General features: G+C 38.3%; 1 long non-coding RNA gene across 3 annotated transcripts in view; it reads left to right on the top strand.

The window, feature by feature from the left end:
* LOC137177218 (uncharacterized) overlaps positions 1-14922 on the top strand; it is a 281510-nt gene that overhangs the window by 172610 nt on the left and 93978 nt on the right. The gene's annotated exons all lie outside the window — the stretch shown is intronic.

Raw genomic sequence — 14922 nt, 5'->3', positions numbered from 1 at the left:
TATCGCATAACAACGACCTCTCCTGACTTTTTTTCATCCCTTAATCTACCTGCAAGGGTGACATAACTGTAGCTGCTTTTAAAGAGATGTGTTACAATGTCATGTATATGCTGCTGCAAAGTACTTCTAAAGCTTATTGTAGCCTAGAACTCCACATTAATGCAAATTTGGTAATTGCTCCCCTTGGATTTATTGCTAATTTAGGAGTTAAAAGTGTAGTGGTGAGATCATATGGTTTTGTCACACTAATATGCAACACAATACATACAGTGAATTAAACAGTGAGGAAAACTAAGCTATTATTTGGGAATCTCTTGGTGATATCCAGGAATTCCCTGGATGTAAACGAAGCTCATTATGTGAGACTTGATGTTAAATCATTTAAGAAGCTTCTGCACATTATGCATACATGTATTATTGAAAGACGCTCACTAACATACCATTTTAATGGATGGAGTGCAGACTGTGCGACTTATGCCATGTATGCTACCTCTAAATATCTCCACTCCCGTCTAGACCTTTTCAAGATGTTGTTCAGATATACTTTGCTATGGAATACTGTAGTTTTCATCAATATTAACATAGTTAGGCGTTGCCATGTGGTGACTGCAGGATTTAGTTTCATGGCTGTGGCGCAGGAGGAGCATCTCCCTTATTTGCATGACGGGTAGCCAGCTTGCTAGAATGTGATGGAAAATCCATTTTGCTTACTCTCCATGTATAGATCAACAAACAAATCAATTAAAGTGTGAGGGCACGCTTACGGGCACTTAGCACCTTTGTCACGCTCACAAAAGTTGCATCATATTTCATTTCCATGCTCGCAGCATGACAATGCATTGCTTTTTTATAACGTCAGCTAAATCATACAGTAAATAGCCAAAGACAATAATCTCTGGATATTGGGGTTTTTTTTTTGTTTGGTTTTTTTTTATCAGTGTTATGTTTCCATTTATTCCTGTCACACCGTATCAAATTGCGCTCCAGCTCAGTTCATGACCAATTCATTGAAAAATAGAAAAGAATAAGAGTAGCTGATACCGTAGTTGAACGAATCATGAGGACATATGTTATCAAGAAAGGCCTGATCAGCCTCTTCAGGGCAAATATTTACTGTCGCTACCCAATCGACCCACAGCTCCCATCTTCTTTATATTTTACATGTACCTTATCACTCCCATATTCCTCTCAAGTGCAGTGCACACAGTAGACTATACAAAGGCCTCATTTACACTTGTCATTTCAAGTGTCTACTGTAGTATCACTTAAACTCAGGCACATATAGCCTATATGTATATACAAACATATTGGTTTTCCTGGGCTACATGCAAATCAGGTTTGGCCATACTTCAGTCCAGATATTGATAGTGAAGCTTCTGAAGCAATTTGGAATAACTTTCTCACTTTAGTGGTTTAAATATGACAAAAAAAAGAGTTGCTCTAGCTGACAGCTACCCACAAACTAACATAAACACATGGATGAATAGGATTATTCAGTGGTTGAACTCATCACACGGTGCGTCTTCTGTATGATTGGATTGTATCTGCTGTTTGCTGTTGCTTTAATAAGACGGTGGGGACGACAACTGATATCAACTCGAGCTGGCGTTATCACAGGAGACAGACGCTGCGAGTGGATTTTTCATATGCATCATGAAGAGACGGATGCATTCACACCTTTTTTTTGGCTAGAATGTGTCACAATCGGTGTGTCTCGAATGCTACTTGGATGCATTTTCACATAGCTTTTTTGATATCCAATCCACCCAAGATACATGATGTGGCAAAATGTCAATAATTCAACCTGGCCCCGGTCAATAATTCAACCTGTGAATGTGTGTTCATGTCCTCTTCCAGACTTCATATTGGAGTATACACAATCAAAAACAGTCACACACACACATACACACATATCTATTATTTATATTGCTGTCATTGTCTCTTTGTTCTCATTATGCTAACAGCCATCTCAAGTCCCTGCGCTGAGAACTGAACCTCTCAAAGCTTTAAAACCCCTGTCAAATTTTGGCTAGTAAAAAATGCACCACAGCACATTACAGCTTCACGACCAAATCACGCTAGGATGACTGCGTTTTTTTCAGACGCACGTCTCCCGGCCCACATCTAGCATGCTCCTCAAGGGTGACCTCTGTCACCGCCTTCTGTCTGTGCTTTCTTCCTCTTAGCCTCACACTCAGGTTGAAGACAACAACACAAACACCGGACCAAAAACACAAAGACACTTTTGAAGTTTTAAGATAGTTTTTCAGGTTTCCTGCAGAGTCTCTATTTTGAGATTTCAAATGCATCTCACAACAAAATCAAGAATTCAGTGCCCATAAGACATATGGTAATAAGCTAAAAAAAACATCTATATTTGGTTCAGGCTGCAAGGTAAAACACAGTGCAAATAGTTTGAAACAGGCTTTTTTTTTGACTGATGTTGGTGTACTTAATGATGTAAACTTTTATTTAGCTGACACTGGCAGACAGAAAGTATAGAGAGAAGTATTCAAGGACTGTATAATATTGGTTGTTTGTGTTTAATGTGATGCATCTATATGAAGTCATGAATCATCGCACACCGGCCTGTTTAGCCCAAATGATGTTCAAGAGTGAAGTACATTTCTCCACCTGCAGGGAGTGTTGAATCCACAAATGAAGCTAAAAGCTAAATGTCCTCCCTAACATCAGTGACATCAGCATCTTGTGTGCAATTTACTGACATCAGGGTACAGGAATTCTGGGAATTCCCAACAAAATATCTTTTAGCTCTACCAGTGAACTGTAGTATTCATTTATTTATATTTATAGAATGAATTAACTGACAAAAGTAATGGATCAATAAATGAATTAATGGTCAAATAAATAAACGAATTAAGCTGTTTACCTTCTATATCTACATATGTCTGCGTAAATAAATGACCTCATATTATGTTCAGGGACCACTGCTTTTTTTTTTTTTTTTTTTTTTTAAGACGAATTGCTACTTTGGCTTGCCTTTGCTCATTAGTTTGAAATTTATGCATGAGTCTTTTTTATAAATTGCGTCTCCTGGAATCATATGCAAGCCATCTCTCCAAGGCCCCGGAGTTCAAATGAAGGTCTCATGCTTAAAGAGCCAAGTTGCTTCTCCTCTGGTACCTGGTCCGGAGAGGCTGTACTTCATAAACAGCCTGGGAGTCAGCCACTGTCCTCTGATGTCCTGTCGAGGGAATGAAGCCAGACGGCAAATGAAAACACATTACGGCACATCGTCATGTCTCATGGTCCGCGATGGCTAGACTCAATGTGAAGGGAATATTTAGTTCAAAATGTATCAGCAGGTACTTTTTTCCTTCTTTTTTTTTTTTCCAAGGCAGGACTGCCGTGACAGGAATTATATGTGCTTGCACTTTAGCTTCCTCTTGTGAAAAAACACATTCATGCCAAATGCAAACAGAATAAATTAGACTGTCAGTGGTTATCCGAGGTTAATCTCTCTCATTTTTAAAAAGGTCTTTTAAGTGTGTGACTTGAAAACCAAAATATGCCTGACAGAGAGACAAGGCTGTGTCCTTGTCTTTTTTATCAAGTATCTAAAATCAGCACATTTTATCATTAGTATAGTGGCACCTTCATCTATTCCATAACTATGTATAACAAAATAGTGTTGGTAGATTTTTTTTTTTCTTTTTAGATCTGTCCGGCTGATACTGCCAAAACTTAAATCATCACCAATGTGAAAACTATTCAGCGCTGCAGGACTGTAACCTTTTCATGACCTGGCGAAAACACTGTATTCAAACTTAACTTTGAAAATTTGGAACGTCAGCACCCAGAGTGGCTCCAGACTCAAACCAGGGGCTGGAGGGTGCAAACACTCTGCGTTCAGCTGACGGGGGGGGAACTGGCTGAAGTCAGAGACTTCAATGGAAAGATCAGGCCAGCAGATAGGAGGACTGGAGGCGGTGCAAGGTGAAAGTGAGTGGGCGCTTTTCATAAACACTCAGCACAAAATAAGGGAGTCACTGAGAGGGAGAAAGGCTATTAAACCGATAAACTTGCATGGACTTCTGAAATATTAAGTAAAAAAGTATCAATGGGAACTTCATGGTTTGCTGTTTTATTGTTCAGGCTTCATTTTTGGACCTAGGTTATGTATTTAATGTATCTTTACCAAGTTTGTGGGGAAAAGTTTGGAACACACAGAGAAACACATATACACAGTACTTCTTGAGTAGTAGTAATTGTAAAACAGTTTGTTCTCATTACTCAAAATATCCTTTTTGCGCACTTATTCTTCAAGAATATATTAATTATTAATGATAAACCTACCATTTTCTCATTTTCTAAGAATGTGGGATAAAATAGAAAACTAAAAGTTGAGAACAGTTTCCGAATTCCTTCTTCATGGGCAACTTTCAACTTGACTTTCACCATGAGTCAATCAAAGGCATAATGGTATAAAGGTCTGGTCACGCAAATAAATTCATATCATTGGAACCACTGCATGGGGCAATTATCACATAAAGTTGAGCTTTGGTGAACATTGACCTTTGAATTAGTGCCGTTAACCAATAATCAACGATACTGACAGTGCCGACCTTTGAGGAAACGGAGAGCCAGATGGTACAAAATGGAGGAAGCTATTGTAGCTTATTAGCCGCGTCGCTCCGTCCACTTTCATTTAACTTCTGTTGGACTATAAAGAGGAATGGTTTGCAGACATTTGAGATAGTAGATCTTTTGAGTAAACATTTCCCTCTTTAATCACTCTTTATTGAGTAAAATGATGTACAATTCTGAGAACAAAATGCTAGTGGAGAATATAGGCACAGTCTGTATAACGCTAGCGTTTCTGTCTTGTTGGGTTTTAGCTTTCCAGCTACATTTTTTCAAAAACTAACCCTGCGAATAGTTACTGTCACCAAACTTCTAACACCTTTTATTTCCCGAAGCACAGATACATTTTGATGTGCCACTTTTAAGACTATAAGAAAGTTTCTTAATAGATTAATTACATTTTTTTTTTAATTTTTCTGTTATTTCACAGTTGCAATCACATGGAGAGCTTACAAGAAAAAAAACCCATTTGTGAATATTTGATAAAACTTACTTGTTAGTCATATTTATTTCAACAAATCATTTTTGATTTTGCACCACATATTGAGCTAGAAAATGCCATTCTTTCTTGTTGTGTGAACACTGGAAGAGGGAATAGGAGAAACATAGTACCAGTTCCTCACAACTGTCTCACTGATGTCAACTGACACTGGTCTAAAACATCTTTGTAAAAAAATCAATATTTGTATTCTTTTTATTTGGACAAACATGTTTTTCTTCTTTTTTTTTTTTTTAAAGTATCTGAGATTAGCAGCAGGACTGGCAAGAAAAACACAAAAGGAAAGAACAGAAAACCTGTGGTTGAATCATGAGAAACTTATACATACTCACTTATCAGACAGATTATGGGCTCACCACAGTCAGAGCAGTTCATGAGGGTGAAACAATATCCACTCACTCACACACGCAAGCACACACACACACACACACACTGTTGTAAGGAGAACTACTATTCTCATCACGCCTCTGCAGCTTGCTGCAGGTTTCCTGGTACAGAGGCATAATTAGACCATATTAGTGTCAGTCTCCGTGTGTGTGTGTGTGTGTTCATGTGCATTATGAGTTTACTCAGGTGCTCTTCAGTGGCTCCATCATGGTCATGGTCTTTGACTCTTACAACATCCCAGGTTTTAAATTAACCATAGTGGATTTATAGGCTAATACATTAAAATAAAAAAAGTTAAGGGTCCTTTGTTTCCCATCAGGTCCTAATATGGACGACAAGGACACCTCTGAACTGCAGACCTGGACATAAAAATGTAGTTCAATATATATTCATATATTTAAAAATCCTTTTATATGGGTTTGATTGATTTTTATCAGACACTTAAATAGCTTAAAAGTGCTCATGTAGCTTGGGAGAGGACATAAATCAAGCAGTCCACATGGAAAGTATTTAATAGCCTCTTTTTCTCAGGATGAGTCTCCTAAAGATGATCCATATATTGTTGTATTATCTTTTTTTTTGTTTGTTTGTTTTCTGTATGATTCGCTCCTGCAAAGAGGACTTTAGTACCAGCAAACCACAGTCCAGACTGGTGCCAGCTCTGTGAGATGTAGAGGATTATGTTCCCTGACAGAAAATCCCAAACATTGCCAAATAATATTTGAAGACATGTGCTTATCACACATTAGCCAGTAGTTTTCACACTGCATTAAATGCTGCAGTCCTGAAAAAATACTTCCCAGGGTTCAGATTCGATTCCTGTGTCAACTACTTCTCCGAATCAATTTGGTGCGGGCTAACAATCCAAAAATAACAAAGCTGTTTTGAATTTAATCATTTATGTAACCGGAGGGGAGACACTTGTGATCAATCTTTTTTCAAGGAGATAATGACTTGCATTATTTTCCTGATAATGTTATGCTGAGTGAACAAATGGGATTTCTTCTATCCCAACTTGTCTTTATCAAAAAGAGGTGGAAGTATTCTTCCAGCAAGGAATTGTGGACACGCTTCTCCCTAATACATATGCTCAGCGGTGATGAAATATTCTATTTGGATTTGAAATTCATATCTCATCCCCTTGCTGGGTCTCATCCTCCCCTCTTTACCAAAACCCGTGTGAATTCCGCTCATACATTTTAAGCCAAATATTCAACTCACACTAGCTGTAGTCATTGCAGGCCATGAGACGTGAAGATGTGCTGTAATGTGTTTTCATTTGGTGTCTGGTTGCCTCTCTTGACAGGATATCAGAGCTGAGTGGCTGACTCCCAGACTGTTTATGAGGATGCAGACTCTGCCTCTCAGGACAGTGTTATTTTAGAAATGAGGGCCATTCACAAGAAAATAATAATATCTTTCTGGCTTATATGCATCGTCCGACAGCCAATGCTGGTTTGTGGGATTCACTGGCCATTTTCTGGAGAAAGAATAATAAGAAAACATAAAAAAAACCAGCTTGTAGCTTTTAGTCTCAATATGGGCTTGCAATCTGTCATAGTTGTTTGACCCTGCCACATGCTTCTGGGATTGCCCTCCTGGAATTGTAGTCCCATTTTCTTCCTGTAGTCCCTTTTAGCCTCTGTTACTGCTCTTCTTACATTGTATGCTGCTGCTTTATAATTTTCAATATTTCCAAACTGCAGCCTTAAATTGTAGACTGCAGTGTGTGTGTGTGTGTGTGTGTGTGTGTGTGTTTATAGCATCCCAGATGGTTCTGGTAATCCATGGTTTCTGGTTGTGGAATGATTTAACTGTAGTTTTGGGTACAGTTGTTTCTGTTGTTTCACAAATTAAATCCACCACAGACTCAGTGAATTCACTTTGTCACTGGTGACGTCAACCGAGGAAAAGACTATTTATTGAAGAGGAAACTGCAAACACTTATATTTACGTCTGGCATTTAAACAAGTTTCTGGTACACAATACATGTGAAAATCTGAGTATCCTGACAATCCATTTTTGACAAGTGCATTACTGTCGGAAGCACGTGTCACCAGTGTGTGCTTCTACAATATGTTGGATCCGTGTATAAGCATCTTTTTTTCAGTTGTGTTGTAATGAAACGTTCAAGCATTTTACATAAGGCTATTTACGTGGCCAAATAAATACAACCTATAGAATAGGTTAAATTTAAGTGTACAGTGTGAAAAAAGCCATCAAATATTCAACACTACTATGAGCTGTAAAACTCAACCAATCAAGAAGAACCTGCTAATGGCACTTATGGTGAAATCCCATACTGGGATCATGTAATCACGCACTGGTGTTAATTTTATGGGTGATATTTGGACTGACATTTGTATCAATTTTGGCGTGACATGACTTGAAATATGTCTAGTGAGTGAAACAGAAGCAAGAAGGAGCAATAGTAGGGAGATTACCCTTGAGGAACATGCTAATTACTCAGAGAAAACGGCGTCATCTACAGACTCAGCCAGCCTCAGAGGGTTTGAATCACAGCATGATGTCAAGTGTGCCCTTTTTTTTGTCACTGGATTTTTTTAAGGGGCTTTAACCTTTTGGGAGGCTCAGTTCTCTGCAAATGGGACTTGATGACTCTGTGTAATGAGATCAAAGAGATTATGACAGTATTATGAATAAGTTATGTGCAGCAACAAGCTGTCTGTCTGTGCATGGATTTATTTCTGAGTGTGCCTGTGAGGCGACATCATTTCATAGGTAGTAAAGGTTAGGTTAGGTCATTTCCATGTGGACTGTCAAGCTCCTGACAATTACAGGTTTGAGTTATGTCGCGATTGTGTTTTGGCAGATTTCATTACATCATAAATGCGATTGATATCTGTGGATAAAACATAGACTCTAGGCTGATGACAGGTCTTCAGCAGAAAAATTACAGCATTGGTTGTTTGTTCAGTCACTTGAATTGACCCATGTTTTACATTTTCCTGACTAGCAATTTTATGGTCATTCAAATAATGACTGTCTTGAAAAATTAGTGTGATTGGTTGCTCTGATGCTTCGGACCTTTGACCTTCAGGGCACACTGGGGTGTGAAGTGGCTGAGATGAGAATCCATCTCTGCTGGAAAACAGCAGTGTCTCCCATCAGGCTGACAATGAGTTGCTGGCCTGAGTGAAAAAGTTTGGGTATCTCACGTCTTGTGACTGAGGGGAAGATGTAGCTGGAGATGGACAGGTGGAACGGTGTGGTGTCAGCAGTAATGCTGGCATTGTGTCGAACTGTCATGGTGAAGAGAGAGCTGAGCGTGAAGGCAAAGCTCGATTTAACCAGTCGATCTCAGTTTCCGACTCTCTCCTATGGCAATGAGCTATGGGTTGTAACCGGAAGAAAGAGATTATGGATACAAGGTGGCTGGTAAGGAGGCACCAATCCAACTTATTCTCTTCCAATGCCAGTTCTGATACTTCAAATCAGGCTCTCTCTTTCTCTTACCCCAAATTTAAAATCAGTATACCTCCCTGGAAGGAACTTATTGTAGTCATTTTATGTAAAGTAAATGAGACCAACAAAAGATGAGTCGGTGGCCCATCGTGAAGGAGTTCACACAACATTTCCAACTGTAAGTCACTGTTTGAGAAAAATCTTGACCATGACTGTCATCCAAAGGTCTCCTAAGCTGAAGACTGTAGTAATTGTAACCCAAACCATGATGCTTCCCTAACCTTGACAAAGTACTTATTTTAACCCAAACCATGATCCTTTCCTAAGCCTAATGAAGTGGTTTTTGTGCCAGGACCAACATCATATTTTGTCATTTCATTTAGTGGATTTTTGTTGCCTAAATGGGTGGAGACTCAGGGCAGGCTCAGAACAAATGTCCCATTTGGCCCAGGAACACCTTTGCATCCACCTGGAGGAGCTGCAGGAAGTAGCTAGTGAGAAGAGTATCAAGGCTACGTTGCTTAGCTTGCTACCACTGCAACCCGGACTGATAACTAATTGTCCTACTTGGGTAAAGCATTTGGTAAAGACAAGAGGATTCTCTGACACCAAAGTTAAAATTAATTTTTTCCTGATGTAAAGGTAACTTTGATCCAATATACTACAATGCAATAAAAAAGTAAACAACCATTAGAAACACTTCCCACTGCTGGAAACCGCTTCAAAGTCACAAGTGCTTAATTATCACATGCTGAGACATATTCTTACTTTGTTCTTTACAGGGGGAAAAACATCTTTTCTTAGCAACCTTTTGTCTTTCAAACACAAACAAGCAGTGTTAGAAAGGATGATGGTTTGAGGGGCTAACAAAATAAAATACAATGCATTTTTCCTGTGATGACCAGTGTTTGAAATGAAAACACATTTCACTGCTGGCTCTAAACTAGTCAGAAACCCTGAAGTTCTGGCTAATTTCTGAGGAGTAGGAGTACCATCTGGTTGCTCCGTGATAGTTTTAGAAATACTTCCGTTTATGTGAACTTAGTAAAAATGCCTAGGTAGCAGCTCAAATAATAACAAAGCAGCAACATACATTTAGAATTGTGATTTATGCTGACTATATAATGTGGTTGTCATCATGACTGCCTTTGAAACGTTGCAACATAGTTTGCTTCATATTTAAATCACATTTTATAGACAAATATACAAAAACCATTTGTATACCATGATAGAAATGTTGATTGCTGCCAATACTCACTTTAATACAACATGAAGCACTCTGATCATTGCTTTTTATGGTAAAAAATGTGTAGAAAGAGGCTGCTCAGGCTAATGGTGTGTCTGATTCACACACCGAGGCAGGTCGATCCAAGGGCCTTCATTTTCCTGCAAGGGCTATTCAGCTGGGGATATAAATGTCCTTGTGATGGTGTTAAAGCAGGAGATTGCAGCCACCAGCAAAGCATGCAAAACTCACTGACTGATGTCACACACCACTTCTTTTTTTTTTTTTTTTTTTTTTTAACAGGTTTTATTTTCCTGCTCTAAACTAATCCACAAATGTTAATAGTTTTGACAGAATTGCTTACAAAGCCCCAGCAGCAACGCAGAGCTTTAGTGCTGACAGGGAGAGAAACTTTAAAAGCTGCTCTCATGCCTCTCACGAACATCACACATGTCAAACTTGCATTTTTATTCACCCCTTGTACAACAGTACCGGATAAACGAGATCTATAGCCGCTTCCAAAAATACATCTTGTCAAGATGAATTGCTTAAAGGCCCAGCACAGAGGAAAGATTAGTCCCTTCAGGATTTTGCAGGTTTTTTTGTGATTATTGCAGCCAAAAATGCTTGATTTTGCAGCAACATTTCTCAAAAAATTGTGATACAGTTTACAACGTTTTATGTGCTTTTATTGTGGTTAAATTGCGGGAATTGGGAAAAATTGCAAGCAAAGGAAAATAAGGGTTTTTTGGGTTTTTTTTTACCGACTACCAATGAGGAGTCATATGTAATCGTGTCCTGTGCGCTACAATGATGTAAGTCACCACGATACAAAATGTGACATTTAGTGCGAATCATAAGCGATCTGTTGAAGTTGCAGTAATTCAGCAAAATTGCAAGCTCTCACATTAATAATTGCAATTGCAAAATTTCCTGGAGGGACTGTTTAATGTGAAGAAATAGCGGGAATTTTGCGAAATTGCAAGCCCCTGCAAATACTGCAGAGATTGGTCAAATTTGCAGTAATTATTGCAATAGCAAGATAGTGATTACCTGGAGGGACTAAGATGTATGTTACAATATTGATCATGATTTCCAACAGTGAATTCAAGATTCACTATTTCATCATTTAAAAGACTAATTACCAGCTGGCAACAGTTCTCAAGCAGACTAGTGCAACTATCCTGTTAAAAAGCATGACAGACACACAACCATTGTTATACCCTCAGTTTAAAAATCATTTATTAATGATTGCCCCCGCATTCTGCACTTTGAGTGTAATTTTGACTTTGATTGGCATAGTGTTTAGGTGTTCTTTAGATTTCATAGAGTGCTGCTCTGTTAATCAAAAGCTTTAAAATGAGGTTGGGATTATTTTTAGGGGTACTTAAAGTGCTTGAGTGATGATGCTGAAAATTTCACAAAGACAGAAAATAACATGCTCCATCAGTGTGGAGCAGACTTTGTTAGCACATTTGGTCTATGCAATCGTCATATTATATTTTGTTGTGCTCCATATTAAGAAAATAAAAATTCTGCAGACATGGATCCTGATGTGTAACTGTCATGCTTGGGGCAATAAGCACTGCTTGCTTAAAATTAAATAAGCCTTAGAATTTCAATATCTTTTATGAAGATGAGCTCTGAGTCCTAAACCTTTATTTGCTGTAGCTTTGGAGATTCTTCAAAATTGTCCTAAGTGGGGGGCATTTTTGACCAACCTACCTTGCTCGTCACATTCATAAAATGAAGTTATAACAAACACATTAGACTTAGTAAAGTGCTTCATGATTTGCTGTCAGTCTCTGAAATTTGATTTCTCCATGTGGGTCCTTGTAGCACTGATGATGCAGGATGATAGTCACCAAAACTGTCCAGTCAGTGAGTTACCAATCCATACTGTATGATGTCTGCCTGTGTTAACACAAACCAAACCAAAACTAAAAGGCAACTTTTTTTTTTTTTTTCTTGGTTCAGACCAGATATATGGAGCCCCAGAAGGGACATGGAGGTAAAAAAAAATCAATGGTTGGAAAAAAAAAAACAGAAACAAAACATGTAACATTTAGGTCATTTATTTTCTAGTTGCTCAGCCATTTGGGAATCAGCAAAAAAGAAGAGTAGTGGAAGAGGATTTGGAACATTTCCTGCAGTCAAGAGGTCCCAAAAGAGGACATGATGCCCATGACAAGGTGGGCAGAAGATTCATTCAGTAACGTAATAAGTTAACATAACACAGAGCCTGGGATAATGACTAATTTAGTGAAAAATGGAACGAGCGTAGCTAATGTTAACGCTCATTGCTTCCCTGCTCTAAGTTATGCCAGTCTAACAACCATACGTCATTAGGGTTATAGATGTTGTAAAATTTGTTTCTATGTGTCTTTTATCTCTGTCAAAAGTGGTTACCATGCTTACTTTGGATGTCATGGCAAGAAAAACACTGGCTAAATGAACAAGCTTGCATAAACTAGAATTTAGCAAAGCAACTCTTACCAGTGATTGTACTTTAATGTGAGCAGTGAGCAGAAGCCTTAATAACACAACTCGATCTCTGCAGATTATTTTATTAATGGCCTAACGTTAGCCAGGCCTAAACAAGACCAAAATAACTTTGCAGGCAGGTGGATCAGCCAACAGATCACTGATAAAGCAGTGTCTTTTCCTGAAGCATTAATATGAACACTTTTCTGCAGCAGAATTAATAGGTGCTGTCACTTGCAGGACTGCTCATTTAATATTAAACTGGAAACTGTACCTAATTAATTAAAAAGAAAACAAACTAGATTTTTGCAGAATAGAAATGGATATAATGGACTTTGTTTGGAGAGGGCCAGCTTTCTATCTGGTGTCTGTATGTACAATCTCAGTGTAGCTATATTTTGTGTGTGTGTGTGTGTGTGTGTGTGTGTGTGTGTACCAAAGTAAGCATTTCAAGTATTTCTTCTAATATTTTATGTTTTCAGGTTGACAAGGCAGTGCTATCCATCATGACTGATGAACAAATGGCAAAATATATCACTTCATACTGTGACCGAGTAGCTGTCCTCTCCTGTCAACAAACAAAGTGCAGCACCGATAAATATAACTCTTATGCAAGAATTAAGAGATACAATAGGAACACAGAAAATGAGATCAAAGACAAAAGGAACACTGTGTGCTACATCAGGTGTGTTCCAAAAGCAAGGTGAAGGGATGGCAAGACAGATAAATAATGCAGGAGAAAAGACTTCCTGGAAGATTGAAATCGGATGGCTTCATTTTAGCAGTAATGAATATCATCAAGTGAGGACCAAAAATGGTGGAGGAACAAGACATGCAACATTGGAAAAAACGACAGCTGTTGTTCAGATTTTGGAAATAGGAAAGGAACTATTTTTCCCAGATGGGCACTGAACAAAAGGGCAAGCTGTGCTTTTAAAAGAAACCAGAATACTTTAGATGACACTGTTGGCAAACTTTATGACCACACCAAACTGAAGTTGCTTAGATTTTATATTTGCACAAAAGAAGAAGCACCTTCAACAGATCAATCATCATCTGAAGTGAATGTGTTCCTTATCTGAGGATTTATCTTTTAGCATCACTGAGAGAGAACAGATTCACGGTTGACTAAACATGGATCTCACATTGATGCAGATGATTCGATTACACGTCTAGTGGAGCATGGACATTCATCTGACAGTGACATTAGCAAACAGGTTTATGGCAGTTGGAGAAATATTTGTAATAAATAAAGTAATGATAATGACAGGGACAGATGGAAAGAGATGGTGCTTGAAAATTAAACATCATGTAATAACTAAATTAAAAGATGATGCACATGTATTTTATTAAAGAGAGCGGTGCCATTGTGCATCATCAGTTACCCCAGTGTGTGTCAGAAACTTTCTGACATATACCTGCACCTTTTCCAGGACTTTGTTATTAACATGTGTGATCAGATCCATTTTTCATTGCAACTTAATATATCTTTTTATTTATTTTTTGACATGTTTTTTCTTAAAAGATACAGACAAAAAATGGTGTATAAACATTATGTACATAGCAAAAAAAGTAATTACAAGCTTCCATCCAAACTTCATGGGATAGAGCAGAGGATGTCTTCCAACGAAATAATATCAGTCGTCTAGCCAATAGGGTCAGGAAGGCCATAAGGACTGCTTAAATTTTTGGCAGGACCACTGTATCTGGTATTACCCCAAAGAGTGCTGTTTATACAACTGGGTCAAAGGGCACCTGAAGTACCACAGACAGCATTTCAAACATATTGGACCAATAGTTATGAAGAGAAGGGCAAGACCAAAACATAAGAATCAGTGAGGCCGGACACCCATCACAGACAGAGTTAATATCAGGATAAATATGAGAAAGTCTGAGTGTGATGTATGACTTTACATTAGATTAGACCATGTTTAACACATATAGATGAAGAGTGAACCTGGAGAAGAATATCATCCCATAGATCATTGTTAATTTCCCATGATATTTTGACTCTGAAGAGAGAACATTCTCTTATATCCACATGAGATGATACCTTTTGATGTAGGGGGTGGTAATAAAAAAAGCATCAATGGAGGGGCTTATAGGCTGAAAGGGGAATTGGGAGCTTGTGTCCTGGACAAAGTCAGAAACCTGTAGATATCTAAAGAAAAATGACTTTTTGGGATACTAAATTTAGCTGAAATCTGTTGGAAGGATGCAAAGATGCCCTCAATAAACAAATCATTAAACAACTTCATGCCAAGATTAGACAACATGGAAAAAGCTCCATCTGCTA

Source organism: Thunnus thynnus, chromosome 24, assembly GCF_963924715.1.
Source record: "Thunnus thynnus chromosome 24, fThuThy2.1, whole genome shotgun sequence".
NCBI classification, from domain to species: domain Eukaryota; kingdom Metazoa; phylum Chordata; class Actinopteri; order Scombriformes; family Scombridae; genus Thunnus; species Thunnus thynnus.
The sequence above is the reverse complement of the archived record's forward strand: the minus strand, read 5'-3'. Positions and strand labels throughout refer to the sequence as shown.